Genomic DNA, 7,223 nt, shown 5'->3' with positions numbered 1-7,223 from the left:
ATCCCATTATTAAAGTTATGGTGTATTCGTAGCTTGCTGTGGGGTACCATTAACTGTTTTGAGAGGGCAAATAGTGAAGGAGTGCTGTGGCATTGGGGTTTGAACTCGGCCTCACAGCACTCTATATTTGAGCTACTCCGCCAGCCCCAGGGGACTACATTTCTGACAATGTAGAAAAAGTGACTTTAAAGATTTGATAGACAGCAAGGTATATGTGAATTGTATTGTTGGAGGTACCTAGAAAGGTAAAATTGATTTCTTAATTGCAAAATGAAATATGCCCAGGGAAGCAAAACACTGGATTTTTCCCCCCTCTCTTTTTTCCTCCCTTTGGTGGTACTAGGGGTTGAAATCCCTAGGCAGTTCTCTATCACTTGAGCCACACTCCGGTGTCTCCTCTTGATTGTAATGAGAACAAATAGAAGTAGGTAAGCATGCACTTCACAAGGTTGGACTCAATCACTTATGCTTTCACTCTTCATCTAGGAGGATGGCTGCTGTAGTTTCAGGATAGCTCTCTGGGTCACCCCCTCCCCAGTATCCTTGAAGAATTGGGTCCAGGATTCCTCTCCCATATGCAAAACTGATGTTCTAGTCACTTATAGAAAATGGCATTCTATTTGCATATAACTGGTGCACATTCTTCTGTAGACTTTAAATCATCTCTAGATTACTTGTGACACCTAACATAAAATGGTTGTTACTTTGAATTATTTACCACATAATCTGCATTTGATGGAATCTGGGAATGGAAGACCAGCTGTATTCCTTCTGGTTTGTATGTGGCAGGCAGCACTTGGCTTACCTTCCATAATTTAAGGTTTTCTTCACATTGACATGTGTGGGAATCAGTGAACAGTTTTCTCAGGTGATGCATTCGTGTCACCCTGATACAGTTAGAAGACCTGCTTGCCAGTGTGTTCAGAGTGCTTGCAGAGGTTTGCATATAGCTGTTGTGTAACTTGTTTATAGCTGCCAAAAGTTAGAAGTTTTAAGTAAAAAGAATAGCTTTTTGCAAGTAATACTTTTTTATACATATGATTTAAATTTTTCAGTCATTTAAAAGCTCAAATTTAGCATTATTTTGAAATAGAAGTGCCAAATAAAATAAGAGTTGAGGGTGAAGGTTTAACTCAGTGGTAGAGTGCTTTGCCTGGAATGCACAAGACCCTGGGTTTGACCCCTAGTGCCCCCATCATCAGCACCCCCAAAAAAAGTCGATAGTTTCAGCCAGGGTACATCAAGATCACTGAAATACTCTTTGTCTTTTTTAAGGGCAAATGTAGTAGCTTATTCATAATGGGATGACTTTCTCGATGTTCTAAAACAGTTATGAATTCTGTGCGACTAGGAGTGATATAATATTTTGTCCTTTAGCTACATGGTTGAGTAAATCAGTGATCAAATTGAGAGCAGTCCTGAGTTGAGGCTCCATGCTAGGCATTAGTGGCAATTTGATTTTCAGGTAGGAGTGATTTTTAAATTTTGAGTTTTATTTTACCTTTTCAGTGAGTTAAATTTGTAGTCATTTGAACAGTGTGACAATGATGCCTTAACGTGATATAACAGGTACATCTTTTCCTTCTAGGATGGAATGGGGTGCATTGGATTGTCACATTTTTAAAAAGTTACCACAAAGCAACATAATCTTAAACGGTAGGCATCTTGCTTTTCACACTTGCTAGGCCAACGATCTTACTGCTTGCCACTCTGCCAGCCCAGGTCATCTTGTTTTTAAAAGTAAAAGTTGATCTCTCTAAACTCTTACTAGTGTTGTTATTCTTTTGGAGGCAGCAGTGGGATTCACACCCTTTGTTGAGAGTTTTAGTAAGTATACCATTCTGTTTAGGAGTACTTTAACAAACACTTCTTTATTCTGTGATGCCATACAGATTTTGACTATCTCTCAGTTTTCACTTACCCATCATATGTCCAAGTAAAATTTAAGTTTCAGTACACAGTAACCCAAAATGATTTGATTAGCATAATGGTGTCACTGTAATTTTGATGATTCATACTGTCAGGAACTCAAGAACTGGATTTCATTTTGCTTTACAAACATGGTAACTCTTGCCCTGGTGGATTAAAGTCACAGAAAACAACAAAAACACCACAACACCAGATACTCATAGCAAAGTCTGTATTCCTCAGTCAGACCATGGAGGACCCCATTAAAGCATCTTTGTGGTTACAGTGTTTCCTACAGCAATATTTCTTTGTCTCTCCATGCAGAACTCAATTTCTCTGTGCCTACCACTTAAGTTTCTTTGTCTTTTTTGTATAAAACTTTCACAGTAAATTATTTTAGTCCTCTTAGTTGTGTGTTGTTCAGAGAAAATGCATCTTTTTGAAGATGTTTTACTCTTATACTTGATTGATAACTTGTCAGAGAATTAAATTCTAAGTTTAAAATGGTTTTTCCTTCTATCTTATTTTGACTTTTATCGTTTTTTTATTTCCCCAATTTTCATTTTTTGGTGGTACTGGGGTTTGAAATCAGCCTCACACTTCCTAGGCAAGTGCTCTACCACTTGAGACACTCTGCCAGCCCCTATTTCTTCAATTTTTAATCTTGCAAGAATAGCACAATGGATATTCTTTTGCCTATCACATAGACTAAGGATTCACCAGTTGCTAACATTTCGCCACATCTGCTGATTTCTTTCTCAGATGCATACACACATTTATTTTTATGTGTGTATACGCGTACTTTTTTCTGTACCATTTGAGAGTCAGTTGTAGACGTGATATTCAAGGCATATCACCTAAAAAAAGGATATTCTTCCTGCAGCCTTAATGTAGCAATAGCAATTATAAAATTTATTGGGCGTATACTACTATTATGTAATATATAGTCCATAGTCAAATTTTCCAATTGTCCCAGTAAAGCTTTTGGATACAAAATTTAATTGTTGTATCGAGTTCCATGTTTCTTCAGTGTCTTTTAGTCTAGAGGAGGTTTTTAATTGTTTTTATGATCTTGGCCTTTTTTTTTTCTTTTTTATTCAGTGTTAGAGTTTGAACTCAGGATCTCATGTTTGCCAGCAAGCGCTCTACCATGATCTTGACATTTTTGAAGTGTCCAAGCCAGTTGTCCTGCAGAATGACAGATCCAGTATAGTTTAGTCTTGCTGTTTCATTACAAGATGGCCTGCAATTTAATAAGGGTTGTACTGGCATTATAGAACCCAATTACTGATGGAACAGTTCTGTCTTCTGGCCAACAACCCACATAAGCCCCTGGTTCACTGATAGGAAGACAGCAGAAGTTACTAAGGCCAAGATATTCCTGCTGGGATTTGTAAGTGGGCAATTACAGACTTGGAACTTGAGAGTTAGATGAGGATTTAGATAAGAGATTAGCACATATGCTCCTTTATTTACAGTGGGATTGTGCCCCAATAAATCACTGTCATCGAAGACACTGTAAGTTGAAATGCCTTTAATACACCTACTAAGCATTGTAGCTTAGTAACGCTGGCCACCGATGCTTGTTTACCTGACTGGGAGCTGTGAGAGTATTGTGCTATACATTGGAAGCCTAGAAAAGAGCAAAACTTGAACCATGGTGTCTACTAAATGCCTACTGCCTTTGAACTATTGTAAAGTTGAAAAATGTTAAGTCTAGCCCTTGTTTGGGGGTCTATGTGTAGGCTAGCTTTTACTGCTCAGAGGTGATGAATGTAGACCATTGTAAGATTTTTTTTTCTTTTTAAGTGACAGAGTCTTGCTGTGTTGCATAGGCTTACCTGAACTTCTGGCTCAAGTAATTCTCTTACCTCAACCTCTCAAGTAGCTGAGACTATAGGGACATACCTCTGCACATAAAAAAATTTCCCCTATTTCATTTTTACTTGTTTTGCAGAATATTTAAGTGAAAATTGCAAGAATCATGTCAATTTTAGATATGTAGCCTGTATCTTCTATGGAAAAAAAAAAGTGTAATCAAAATACAAATATCACAGTCAAGAAATTTAACATTATCTGTCAGTTTTCAGTGCTGTAATAAATACTTGAGATAAATCTACTTAAAAAGAGGAGAGACAATCCAGGATTAATTGACTCCATTGCTTTGGATCTGTGGCAGCCCAGTACTTGATGGTGAAGGCCTAGTTACCTCATGTCTAGGTGAGAAAGAGAAAGGGGTTGGACCTCAAGTTTATGCTCTCAGTGACCTAACTTCCTCCTGCTATGTTCCATCTCTTGAAGTCTCCATCACTTCCATGCAGTGCCACAGGGTGAGGAGCAAGCCTCTGGAGGAATTTTAGATCCAAAGTGTAGCATCTCATATTTACTTCCATTGACAGTTCTCCAATTGTCCTGATAATATCTTTTTTTTTTTTTTTTTTTGGGTGGGACTGGGGTTTGAACTCAGGGGTTTGCACTTAGCAATGCAGGTGCTCTACCACTGGAACCACACCCATCTCCAGTCCATTTTGCTCTGGTTATTTTGGAGATGGGAGTCTTGAGAACTATTTGTCTGGGCTGGCCTTGAACTTTGATCCTTCTGATATCAACCTCCCAAGTAGCTAAGATTATAGACATGAGCCACTGGTGCCCTGTCTGAAAATACCTTTCGTAGCTGCTTGTGTTTTTAATATGAGACATGGTCAAGAGTCATACTTTGCATGTAGTTGTTAGGTTCCTTTAGTTTCCTTTGAGCTAGGAGAACCCTCTGCTTTCTGTGTCATAAAAAAATCACTTTTTTTATGATTCTAAGCCATTTTATCTACACACAGTTGCTCAGTAGAGTTTACCCTATAAGTTCCTCTTAATTAGTAACTGCATTGAAGACAGTGAAAGGTGGAAGAGAGTTACAGAGGAGAGGTTGTTTTCAACTTAGATGTGGTTATGTCCTGATTAAATCCATTGTAAAAGAAATGTAACTTGAAAAGTGCACTTAATACACCTAACATCCCAAGTGTCAGAACGTAGTAGCATGGCTCACTGTTGACCATCACTGTCTTATGCTGGTGGCATGGCTAACTGGGAGCTGCGGCATGGCGCATCACAGGCGAGGCTGTACTGTAGACTGTTAGCCCTGGAAAAGGTCACAGTTCAACATTGCAAGTATAGCATCCTCTGAATGCATAGCACTTAACAACATCAAGTTGAAGAGGTCTGTCAGACTGTTTTAAGTCAGGGACAGTCTTCTGTTCATTTCAGTTTTAAAGCATCTTTTGGGGATTGAACTCAGGGCCTGATGTTTACTAGGTAAGTATTCTGCAATTCGAGCCCATGCCTCAGGTCCTTGTGCTTTTAGTTTGTTTTTTAAATAAGGTCTCATGCTTTTGCCCAGGCAGGCCTTGGACAATGATCTTCCTACCACCACGTCCCCTAGTTGCTGGAGTGACAGGCCTGCACCACCACAATCAGATTGTTCAAAGATAGGGTGTCACTAACTTCCCAGGCTGACCTGGGATCGAGATCCTCCTGTCTCAAGATTACAGTTGTGTACCAGCACACCCAGCCCTACAAATATCTTTTAAGCACCTTTGTGAGATGCATTTACCAGGTGATCCAGATCAGAATAATAAAGTAAAGGGCTTTCCTTAGGGGAGCATAAACTTGAAAAGGTTTAAGGCAAATAAAGTGAAACCAGTATATTACAGAAGTAAATGTCTAGATTTTAAAAATTTCAACTAGGGCTGGCAGAGTGACTCAAGTGGTAAGAGCACTGCCTTGCAAACATGAGGCCCTGAGTTCAAACCCTAGTGCTGTCCTCCTCCCCACACACACCCCTCCCAAAAAAAGAAAATGTTTGTATTTTGGCCGGGCACTGGTGACTTATGCCTGGAATCCTAGCTCCTTGGGAGGCAGAGATCAGAAGACCAAAGTTCAAAGCGAGCCCTGACAAATAGTTCCTGAGACCCTATCTTGTAAAACCCATCACAAAAAAGGGCTGGCAGTGGAAAGGCGGAGGCAAAGAGATCGTTTCTGATTTTTGAGGTTGAAGTTCAACGATCAAGGAACCATCTCCCAAAAGAGGTTAGTCAGCTGAATAAGACTTTTGGTATGGCAATGATTGTGATTTTAGTTGGTGTATCTTGGCATTTGAGGTTGAACAGGTGTTAGTCTGTGTTCACACTGGTCTTTAGAATTTTTCACTTTGTCTCTTGCAGTTTTTTTTAAGCATCTTAAAATGATGTGATGATGTGGTCTCATTATAACTGAACACTCTTCTCTTGATCCTCTAAACTACTCACTGGTCAATGTCTGTCCTACCTCTTTCCCATCACCTCTCCCCTACATGGTCTATGACCCTGGCTTGCTTTCTTAAATTGTTCTAAAATTTTGCTTACTAAAGATAGTCCATAAAACCAGCAGTGTTTAGGTTAAAAGTCCTGCCTAGAAGTTTTCTAAATTCTAAACAGTGAAATACTTTAAAAAGTTGTACATTTTAATGACATGTATTTGCCTTTTTATTTTTTTTTTCCAGTGCTGGGGCTTTGCACATGCACTTTGCAAGCACTACCACTGAGCTGCATCCCCAGCCTTATATTGCTTTGAACTCATTTAAAATAAAAGCGATGAATTTGCGTCCCTCATTGAAATGCTTGGGGGAGAGGAGTTGCAGATTTTGGGGTTCACAGGTTTGGTTCTGTTTGCCTAGAATGTATTGGGTCAGTGTCCCTGATCTAAAAACCACTTAGAAAGTTTCTGATTCTGGATTTTCAGATTAGGGACAATCAACTGTCCAGTACTTCAGAACGAGACAATGTCTCTCCTTCTCCCTGCTTTTTCCTCTCTGCTTGGGATGGGATCCAGGGCCTTGTGTGTGCTCAGCAAGTACTAGGCCACTGAGATGAGACAAGTACTACTTACAGCTGCCTGGCTTTCTCCATTTCAGTTTTACATAGCTTTTTTCTTCAATAAGAACCAACATGCCAACTTTAGAAACTATTTAGAGAATTCACAACAGCTTAGCAAAACTATGTTGTATCACTTAAAATCACTACCCAATATAAACACTATTAAGGTTTTGTTTTCTGTAATTGAATTTATCCTACTTTCTTTCTTTCTTTTTTTAAACTAGCACTGTCATAAGCATTTGACATGTCATTAAAACTTACCCATAACCAGTTAGGGCTGTGCCCTGCTCTGCCTGGCTTGTGAGTGAAGGGTTTGTAACACGAGGCTGATTATTCAGCTTTCCATGTTCCTACTAGAAGTATGGCAGAGCTTTTTCTGAATGTTAGGTGATGTTACTAGGTATTTTTTAA

The 7,223-nt window shown here is 39.2% G+C and overlaps 1 protein-coding gene across 2 annotated transcripts in view; it reads left to right on the top strand.

The window, feature by feature from the left end:
* Mfsd14a (major facilitator superfamily domain containing 14A) overlaps positions 1-7,223 on the top strand; it is a 38,286-nt gene that overhangs the window by 1,706 nt on the left and 29,357 nt on the right. The gene's annotated exons all lie outside the window — the stretch shown is intronic.

The sequence above is a fragment of the Castor canadensis genome, chromosome 12, assembly GCF_047511655.1.
Source record: "Castor canadensis chromosome 12, mCasCan1.hap1v2, whole genome shotgun sequence".
NCBI classification, from domain to species: domain Eukaryota; kingdom Metazoa; phylum Chordata; class Mammalia; order Rodentia; family Castoridae; genus Castor; species Castor canadensis.
The sequence above is the reverse complement of the archived record's forward strand: the minus strand, read 5'-3'. Positions and strand labels throughout refer to the sequence as shown.